At 43.6% G+C, this 11,133-nt stretch overlaps 1 protein-coding gene across 1 annotated transcript in view; it reads right to left on the reverse strand.

The window, feature by feature from the left end:
* UBXN2A (UBX domain protein 2A) overlaps nt 1-10,515 on the reverse strand; it is a 46,514-nt gene extending 35,999 nt beyond the window's left edge. Inside the window, exon 1 of the mRNA XM_030858303.3 lies at nt 10,243-10,515. The gene's annotated coding sequence lies outside the window, so the exon portion shown is untranslated. The remainder of the gene's footprint in view (nt 1-10,242) is intronic.
* Between the last annotated feature and the right edge of the window lie 618 nt (nt 10,516-11,133).

Consider the following 11,133-nt stretch of genomic DNA (forward strand, 5'->3'; position numbering starts at 1 on the left):
TGAGGCAGAGGAGTCAGTACCCAACATAAGGTGGGGGAGGGCACCTTCAGCAGCACCCCCAACAAGAACTTCACAGGCTGCCTTTTAGCCTTTCAGCTAGCTTTTGGGTAGGAGTTACTAGAGCCACATCCGAGAAGATGGCATCCAACAATCAAGGCAAATTGGATGTCTTTATTGTCTCAAGTGGGTATTTTGTATTTATAAAGACTTCTTAATCCCTCCTGTACTGCTCTTCAAAATTATTCCCTAGACTTAAAAAATGAAAACAGGGCTTCCCTGGTGGTGCAGTGGTTGACAGTCCGCCTGCCGATGCAGGGGACATGGGTTCGTGCCCCGGTCCGGGAATATCCCACATGCCGCGGAGCGGCTGGGCCCGTGAGCCATGGCCGCTGAGCCTGCCCGTCCGGAGCCTGTGCTCCGCAAAGGGAGAAAGAAAACAGACTATTATTGCATCCAAAGAATTTTACTCAATATTTATTAAATGTAAGGCACTGGATTAAGCTTTAGATTTACAAAGTATCAATAATAAATCAGAGAAGGGGGGAGATATTTTTTTAAATATCAAAAATGTATAACATCTTAAATGGGTTACACAATTAGATAAACTGTATGCTTTAAAAATGCAACCATTAAAGCTGATTGTTACTACAGATTCAATGCAATCCCTATGAAACTACCACTGGCATTTTTCACAGAACTAGAACAAAAAATCTCACAATTTGTATGGAAACACAAAAGACCCCGAATAGCCAAAGCAATTTTGAGAACGAAAAATGGAGCTGGAGGAATCAGGCTTCCTGACTTCAGACTATACTACAAAGCTACAGTAATCAAGACAGTATGGTACTGGCACAAAAACAGAAATATAGATCAATGGAACAGGATAGAAAGCCCAGAGATAAACCCACGCACATATGGTCACCTTATCTTTGACAAAGGAGGCAGAAATGTACAGTGGAGAAAGGACAGCCTATTCAATAAGTGGTGCTGGGAAAACTGGACAGCTACATGTAAAAGTATGAGATTAGATCACTCCCTAACACCATACACAAAAATAAGCTCAAAATGGATTAAAGACCTAAATGTAAGGCCAGAAACTATCAAACTCTTAGAGGAAAACATAGGCAGAACACTCTATGACATAAATCACAGCAAGATCCTTTTTGACCCACCTCCTAGAGAAATGGAAATAAAAACAAAAGTAAACAAATGGGACCTAATGAAACTTAAAAGCTTTTGCGCAGCAAAGGAAACCGTAAAGAAGACCAAAAGACAACCCTCAGAATGGGAGAAAATATTTGCAAATGAAGCAACTGATAAAGGATTAATCTCCAAAATTTATAAGCAGCTCATACAGCTTAATAACAAAAGAACAAACAACCCAATCCAAAAATGGGCAGAAGACCTAAATAGACATTTCTCCAAAGAAGATATACAGAGTGCCAACAAACACATGAAAGAATGCTCAACATCACTAATCATTAGAGAAATGCAAATCAAAACTACAATGAGATATCATCTCACACCAGTCAGAATGGCCATCATCAAAAAATCTAGAAACAATAAATGCTGGAGAGGGTGTGGAGAAAAGGGAACCCTCTTACACTGTTGGTGGGAATGTAAATTGATACAGCCACTGTGGAGAACAGTATGGAGGTTCCTTAAAAAGCTACAAATAGAACTACCATATGACCCAGCAATCCCACTACTGGGCATATACCCTGAGAAAACCATAATTCAAAAAGAGTCATGTACCAAAATGTTCATTGCAGCTCTATTTACAATAGCCCAGAGATGGAAACAACCTAAGTGTCCATCATCGGATGAATGGATAAAGAAGATGTGGCACATATATACAATGGAGTATTACTCAGCCATAAAAAGAGACGAAATTGAGCTATTTGTAATGAGGTGGATAGACCTAGAGTCTGTCATACAGAGTGAAGTAAGTCAGAAAGAGAGAGACAAATACCGTATGCTAACACATATATATGGAATTTAAGAAAAAAATAATGTCATGAAAAACCTAGGGGTGAAACAGGAATAAAGACACAGACTTACTAGAGAATGGACTTGAGGCTATGGGGAGGGGGAAGGGTAAACGGTGACAAAGCAATAAAGAGGCATGGACATGTATACACTACCAAACGTAAGGTAGATAGCTAGTGGGAAGCAGCCGCATAGCACAGGGAGATCAGCTCGGTGCTGTGTGACCGCCTGGAGGGGTGGGATAGGGAGGGTGGGAGGGAGGGTGACGCAAGCGGGAAGAGATATGGGAACATATGTATATATATAACTGATTCATTTTGTTGTGAAGCTGAAACTAACATACCATTGTAAAGCAATTATGCTCCAATAAAGATGTTTAAAAAAAAAAAAAAAAGCTGATTGTTAAATATAAGATACAGCACTGTCAATGTCCTTTTGAGTTTGCAAGTGCTTATTACATTTATTAGATAAATATAATTATGTCATCTCTGGGCCAAGGATAAATCTGAGGTCCAAAGGGAAAAAAAATAGTGTATATATTTGTTTCTGGTATGGAAAAAACTTAGCTAAAGCCATTAAAAGAATGTGAAAAGGAAAAGGGGATAAGCATTGTCGACTTAAAAAAATGCACAATGTGAGAGTTTGTCTTTTTTTTTTTTTTTTTTGCGGTACACGGGCCTCTCACTGCTGTGGCCTCTCCCGTTGAAGAGCACAGGTTCCGGACGCGCAGGCTCAGCGGCCATGGCTCACGGGCCCAGCCGCTCCGCGGCATGTGGGATCCTCCCGGACCGGGGCAGGAACCCGCGTCCCCTGCACCGGCAGGCGGACTCTCAACCACTGCGCCACCAGGGAAGCCCGAGAGCTTTAAGTTTTATTTGGGGCAAAATAAGGACTGCAGCCCAGGAGACAGCATCCCAGGTAGCTCTGAGAAACTGCTCCAAAGAGGTAGGGGGGGAATGTCAGTATATATGTGATTTTGGTGAAGGGGGAGTATATGCAATCCAGCACAGACTTTTTTTGCGGAAGTTTTCTGCTAGTCACGAAGATTAGATGTCACCATGAAGGATTTTAGTGTTTTTCTAGATATTAGGAGATAACAAGAATTGGGCTCATAAAATCAGCTCCTGAAAATATCTAACGATATATCTGAAGACCTGTTCTGCCAGTTTTTCCTGGAGCACAGAGTGCCTCATTTCTGGTCTCTACCCTGAACTCCTTTCAGGGGGTGTTGAAAATCAGCAGCTGCAGCAGCACATGATTTAGTCCTTGTAGAGGTAGATGGCAAGTGCCAATGGAAAATGCCAATTTGTAGCTAACAGCATAATCGAGCTAAAACAGTTATCTATCCTAACAGCAATACAAAACGCAATGTTCAAAATTAATAACTCAAAACACCTACTGGTCAGAAATACGGCTGTAAATTACATAAGAAACAGCTATGAGTTCAAAGCAGTTGTCTTTAGGGAAACGGAGTGGGAGCACTTTTAGTTTTAAGTCTTCTGACACTACATACTTGCCTTTTAAACTATATATTGTTGTGATTTTTTAAAAATTTAAAAACCAGAAAACCAACTGAAAGTATATTCAGAAAGCCAGAATTTCATGGTTTTCTCCTAAGACCTTGTCCTTCAAATCTCATATTTCTAAAACTATTTAATTGTTTCACTTAAGAATTACTTCCTTTTTGGGAATTCCCTGGCAGTCCAGTGGTTAGGACTCGGCACTTTCACTGACGTGGGCCCAGGTTCAATCCCTGGTCAGGGAACTAAGATCCCACAAGCCGCACGGTGCGGCCAAAAAAATAAAAATAAAAAATAGGGGCTTCCCTGGTGGCGCAGTGGTTGGGGGTCCATCTGCCGATGCAGGGGACGTGGGTTCGTGCCCCGGTCCGGGAGGATCCTGCATGCCGCGGAGCGGCTAGGCCCGTGGGCCATGGCCGCTGAGCCTGCGTGTCCGGAGCCTGTGCCCACAACGGGAGAGGCCACAACAGTGAGAGGCCCGCGTACCGCAAAAAAAAAAAAAAAAAAAAAAATATATATATATATATATATATATATATATAAAATGTATATTTATTCAGCTCCTACTATATACCAGGCATGATTCTAGGTGGTGCTTGGGATACATACTGAATAAAACAGATCCCAGCCCCTGTGGACATTACATTCTGGTGGTGCTGTTTGCTTTTCAGTTGACAGTTTTCCAACATTACTTTCAACTACTCTAAAATAATCCTTTAGTTTAGATATGATCCTGACTGTCTCATAAACATAACATGTTCACTCCACTTCTTTGTTCACACTGTAACCACCCTTCTGATTTTGGACACAGGCAGCAGTAAGCGGCAGCTTGCAGCAAGCAGTAGCAGGAAGCAAGATCTTAGTTCCAGGACAGGGAGACCTAACCACTGGACCACAGGGGCCAGCAGCTAGGGCCTGGGTCCCTGTTTCCTACCTGCCTTGTCAGGAAAGAATTCAGGCAAGGAGGCAAAAGGTAAAGAGAAAAGCAAGAAGTTTATTGGAAAAACAAAGTACATGCGGAAAGATGCATGGGCAAACTCAAAGAGTCGCACCCTCGGGAAGTTTAAATCCTTTATAAGGGGGCAGTCTTCCAGGTCTTTGTCTTCTTTTGACCAATAGTAGTGCTTTGAGCCCATGCCTAATTTGCTTCTGGACCCTCCCCTGGATGCTCACGCACCCCTAAGTTAAGGTGGAGCCCACCAAGAAGGCCTCTGGGAGGAGATAGCAGGACTTACTATGGTCTGGCATCCCCTGCCTTTTTGACCCCATGAAGGCTTTTGCACATGCGTAATGTCTCCCTTGTCCCAAGGATGGGAAGTGTATGACCTCTTGATCCTTTAAGAGGGTTTAGTCCCACTCTGTCCCTGCCATAAAAATGCCCAATGTCTGGTTATTTACCCTATTCCTGTTGCTGGTTTTTATAACGAGGTGCAGATCTTGAAATATAGACAGGAGTCCGGTCATAAATATGTAGTCCTGGAGCCCGTTTGTCTCTTGCTTCAGGAAGTGTAAACAGGGGAGGGGGCTGGTAATGAATATCCAGCTTGGAGCCCATCTTCTTCTCACCCCAGGAGGTGTGAACAGGAGGCCAGTTGTAAATGCCTAGCCTGGAGCCCATCTATCTCCAGCCTCACTTCCAGGCATTCAAATCTAAATTATCCTTCAAGTCCCAGCTCAAGATCTACTTCTACTGTAAAGGTGAAATAGTAAACCCTTACTAGTAATCCTCTCCTAAAGCATTTAGATTTCTGGCATTTAAATCATATTGTCTGATATTATTTACTATTGTTTCTTTTAGCTCTACTAGATCCAAGATCCTTGAAGACAGGTATCACAACTTACACATTTCCTGTTTCTTCCGTAGTGCTTAGCAAGTGCAAAACAAGGACTAGCCATCCTTAGAGTATCTCACTATGTTTCCTGTTAATAGGTTATTGTTCTCTAGCAAATTACTAATGTTTTTCATCATTTCGTAGCTATAAGCTACTGATAATTGTTTTTACTTGTTTCATGACAGCAAAAGAATGAAGAACAGACCCTGGATTCAAAGTATCCTGTACTGGAATACTGGCTACATCATTTTGTTTGTTTGTTTGTTTGTTTTTGTGGCTACATCATTTTTGAGCTTAAGTGTTGTTATTTAACTTCTCTAAGTCCTAGTTGCCTAACTTGTAACTTGGAAATAATTATCCTCCTAAGAAGGTTGTTTTGAGAACAAAAGAAATACAATAATGTTATGCTCCCTTCTCTTTTCCCAGCCCACAATCATAACCTCTGTTACAAGGACTTATGGTAAGAAAACACCTTCAGACTTAAGTCTCAAAAGTTTTAATTTGGGGACTTCCCTGGTGGTCCAGTGGTAAAGAATCTGCCTTCCAATGCAGGGGACGTGGGTTCAATCCCTTGTCAGGAAACTCAGATACCACATGCCGCGAGGCAACTAAGCCCACGTGCCACTACTGTGCTCGTGCATCTCAGTGAGAGAGCCCACATGCCCTGGAGCCTGTGCGCCACAACCAGAGAGAGAAAACCTGCATGCCATAACTGGAGAGAAGCCCGTGCACTGCAACTAGAGAGAAACCTGAGCAGACCTGCGCTGTATCGAAAAGGATCCCGCATGCCTCAACAAAGATCCCGTGTGCCACAACTAAGACCTGACGCAGCCAAAAAAAAAATTAAGGAAAATAAATAAAAACTCAAAAAAAGAACTAAAAAAAATTTTTTTAATAATAATTTTTTAAAAGTTTTAATTTTGACATGGCTATGAAATTTTACTTTTGATTTCACTAATTAAACAACATTTGTATATTTACTGAACCTCCCACCACTGTGTATAAAGCACTGGTTTACAACTAATGATAGGAGAGTCAATAGGACAGACACAGTATCTATCACCAGGGAGTTTACAGACTAACAAGGAAAAACATACTGAATGTTTATCCTTGGCATAGAATTATGAAGTAAAAACTCATTCTATAATGGACATAAAGTCACCATTATTTTAGGTATTTCCTACCATAAATCAGTAATATGGAAATGGACCATGTAAAATTTGTATCTATTGAGTGTCTACAATCATCAGTCATGTGACACGAATGAACCTAAGTCGTTGTGTACTGTATGTAGAGAATAAAGAAGCCATCTGACAAATATCTTAGTTACCAGTATGAGGCTGGGCATCAGAATGGACAGATGAACAGAATTTCCTTCATTTTGCTTCAGTTTACTTCTAATCAGTACCACTACCATCTTACATTTGTACTGTACATCAGTTTACTCAACATCTTCTCAAATATTATCTCACTTACTCCCAACAACTGCAGTAATAAAATCAGTCAGGAACCAGAGTAGACTGAGCTTTTTGGAACATATCGATCGACTGAAAGGAAAATTCAGTCAAAATAGATTTAGACTACTAAGAAATGTAGTCTTTTAAATGTATACATTAAAATTTGAAAGAAAAACTTGCATATTACAAATTTTACTTATTTTTATAAACATACACTATGGGCTATTTTCTTTAAGATTATGGATTTACATCAAGATATTATGCCACTAGGCCTGCTATGTAGAAGCTGAAGTTTCTCTTTAAAGAAACCATTGGATCACCTTTCAGTTACATCTTCTATGGAATAGGATTAGGCTTCCAAGAGCAAACTATGGGAGCATCAGATTAAACACTTTAAAAGACAGTTTATTTGTATATTTTGTGAATTCTAGTTTATTAACTATTATGTATACAACAAAAAAATGAAATCTTTTGGGAAGTTTCAGCTTATCTTAGCTGTAATTGCAGTAATGAAGAAAATACATTTTTGTTGTCTTCTAGAAAAAATTGTTAATAAGGGAGTTATATGCTCCCAAAGACCAAAGTGATAGTGACAAAAGTAATTTAAATGAGAAAATCCTAGAAGGTGAAATTTCTGCAGAAACTGTTAAGGTTGCTGAGTCAGCCATCCTCTTGATACCAAGATGTTCGCATTTCAGAATGGGCTCCATACTGAAATGTTATTTACCTTGCAAAACCCATCTCAAATACAATCTCAAGAAAACCTTCCATAATTCCTCCAAAAGGCATGAATATAGAATTGCTAACACAGCAAGGAGAGATCAGTTATGTACTCTTGGTGTTACTGAGTCCAAGCTCGCTCTGCTTGCCACACAACTGGCCAAAATCGGAGACGAGGTGCTGAGGCAAGGAATACGACTTTATTCGGAAAGCCGGAAGACCAAGAAGGTGGCAGATAAGTGTGTCTGAAAAACCATCTTCCAGGGGTGTGGATGCCAGTTTCTTTTATAGCACAGAGAGGGGGAGGAGATGAGGAAGTAAAGTAAAAAGGCCATAAGTTTTGCAAATATCCCCTGGGATGGCCAGCCTGGAGGAGAGGATGTGTTAATTTCTTCTTTCTTGTGGCCATCCACAGGTGGAACAGGGTCCAGATGTTTCCCTGAACAAAGTCACTTTGGTTTAACCTTCAGGCAGAGGGTCAGGGTTCCCCCAGGCAGGGCGTTATGTAGTGAACAAAAGCAGCAGAAAGCAAAGGTTACAGAAACGGATCCAACATGGAGTCCAATTTGGCTCTTCCCTGTTACATTAGAATTTCCCCCACCATCACAGCCACAAACCTAGTCCCAGCGACCATCTCTGGGTGGTTTCCCCACATCCATTCTTGTCCCCATTCAATTCAGTGTCTACACAGGAGTCAGGGTGACCTTTTTGATTAAGATACAAATTTGACTGTGTGACTTCCTTGCTTAAAATCTTTCAGGGACCTTCCACTACTCTTCAAATAAAGTCTAAATCCTTTGGATAACATGACAGGGGAGTTCACTGCAATGTCCTCTCACTACATTTGAGTGGTTTGAAAACTTCCCTATAAAAGTTTAAAGAAAGAAAAGAAAAAGCTGGTCCTAAATCCTTAACATTGTTTAAAAGGCCCCACATCATCTCTGGGGCCCTAACCACAGCCCCCTTTCGCTTTCCACACTCTTTCCAACTGCTCTGACCTTCAGTTCCCAAAACCTTCCCAAGCCTCTGTGGAACGGATTTCCTTTACCTGGACCTTTCTTCCCTCATTTGGGAGTCACCTTCATCTAATTCCTACTTACCCGTAATATCTTGAGTGCAAAGATTACTTTTCCTAGGGAAACTTTAACTGATTTCTTCAGCTGGGATATGTACCCCAATTATACGCTCACAACACCCTACATTCTTCCTTTTTAGCTTCTAAGTAGACTGGCATTCACTTGTGTGGTTACTTGTGTCCTCCAATGACAATGTAAAGTCTTTAAAAGCAAAAACCTATAATGGTCACCATCATATCGTTAGTACTCAGCACACAACAGGTACTAAAAACACTCCGATGATAAACTAGGTAATTAACATTAAATATTAAGTAATTAAAGTATGCATGTAAAGTATTTACCACACGCAGGGCTAAGAGTCAGTGCTCAACGCGTTGTAGTTTTTGCCTTGCATCACTGTTTGTGTGCTTAATCACTTCCGCCATCCTGCACATAATTCTTATTCATTTTTGGATTCCATCAGTGCCTCGCTCTAACTTCAGTGTTACACATACGTGCTCAACATTCAGTGGATTTAACTGCTTTTTAAATCAATATGACTTTCAGCATATTTACACATAAGACACATCAACTTTTAAAGTTTCCCATTAAAACTAAAGTATCAATATAATTAAAAACCTTATCAACAGTCCAAAAACACACTTGAGCTATGACTACGAAGTGAAGAAGCTGGTTTTCACGTCGCTTATACAATCTGTCACACTTTACAATTCCACATTGACATAAACACAGACTGTCAATTTCCTATCTTTATTATTACTTTTTTTTTTTTGCGGTACGCGGGCCTCTCACTGTTGTGGCCTCTCCCGTTGTGGAGCACAGGCTCCGGACGCGCAGGCTCAGCGGCCATGGCTCACGGGCCCAGCCGCTCCGCGGCATGTGGGATCTTCCAGGACCGGGGCACGAACCCGTGTCCCCTGCATCGGCAGGCGGACTCTCAACCACTGCGCCACCAGGGAAGCCCTACTATTACTTCTTTTAAATTTACTTTTTTGGTCGCCTTTCAGCATGCGGGATGTTAGTTCCCCCGACTAGAGGAGGAACCCGCGCCCCTGAAAGGGAAGCGCGGAATCTTAACCACTGGACCGCCAGGGAAGTCCCACCTGTCTTTATTTTCTGTGATCTCGAATAAGTACGAAGGAAGCAACGCTGGATGCCACACTAACGTTCGTCATTGCTAACAAGTAACAAACTGCAAATAAAAATCGGACACAGAAAAAAAGAAATTAAATATAAAAACAGAGACCATCTAGCCTACAAAAGTGAGCTGCGGGAGGCAGCTAATGAAGTTACCGAAGAAATGTCCACCCCAAACAGACATGCTCTGGATTTCTGTACTGCACTTCTGCATTTTGAGATTAGAGAACTCGAAGTTTCCGAGCGCTCGCAGAGAGAGAAAACCACCGTGGCGCTTTCCCGGAGTCCGCCGCTTGGGAAAGCCGCGCCTCACCTGCGCTGACCAGGAGTCCCGCCCCGGCCGTCGCGCGACTGTGCCCTTTCGGGGTCACAGACGCGAGCACCGAAACCGAGACAAAGACCGGGTGCGGCGACTCGGCCCGACCCAACGACCGCCACCGCCCCGCCCGGGAAACGCCCGCCCACCCCCGGCGGCCGGCCCAGGAGCGCGGCGCGGCCCCAGGAAACTCACCTCCGGGCGCGGCCGCTGGAGGGGGCCCCGCCGCGCCGTCGCCTCGCGGCCTCGTCCTCAATTCGCTCAGGGACCGCGGGCGCCGCCGCCGCCGCGCCGCCGCCCCTCACACTGGGAGCACTACTGTCCCCAGACCCTCTCAAGCTCGGCTGCCGCGCCGCTGCGACCCTGCGCGCCTCCCTCGGTCACTGCCGCCCGGCGCCGAGGACGCGCCGTGGCCGGCTCTGCGCAGACCCGAGAGCGCGCGCGGGGCCGCGGGGGCCGCGCGGGGGCGCGCGGGGGCGGGGCTGGCGGCGCCGGCCGCTTCGGGCCGCAGCGTTACCCGCGCGAATGGCGGCCGCCGCTTTCTTCCCGCGGGCGCTGCTGCTCCTTGCCTCTTCACCCGACGCGGGAAATGCAGAGAGCTACCTACCTGAGAACCCAGCATCAACTTACCTCCCTACGTCGTCAGCCGCTGATTGAATCCGTGGAGAGATTTACCTGCATTCTGACCATGTTGAACTTCACCTGAGACCTGTGATTCTGGAAAGCGAAGGTTAAAAAAAAATTCTCCCATCCTTTCATGCCCCTGAAAGGGCTGACAGCAAGGAAGAAACCACCCTTCCCCACGTGGTTTAGATAAGACTCAGGGATGCCCCCTTGTTTACCTATGACAAGGTCAGACATAGACCCTCCAAATGCCCTTTTTTTTTTTTTGCCTCATAAATGATTAGCTTTACTTATTGTTCTCACTGACCAATCTGGACAAAATACCAGCTACCTTGTTTTGACCAAACTTAAGCTTCTCTCCTTCCTCCAGGCTCCTAAACTTTGACCCACCCTCATCCTGATCCAGCGTACAAGCCCTCCTTCACCATCACTCCTGAAAAATAGGCTGACCTCCATGTAAAC

The sequence above is a fragment of the Globicephala melas genome, chromosome 12, assembly GCF_963455315.2.
Source record: "Globicephala melas chromosome 12, mGloMel1.2, whole genome shotgun sequence".
Taxonomy (NCBI): Eukaryota; Metazoa; Chordata; class Mammalia; order Artiodactyla; family Delphinidae; genus Globicephala; species Globicephala melas.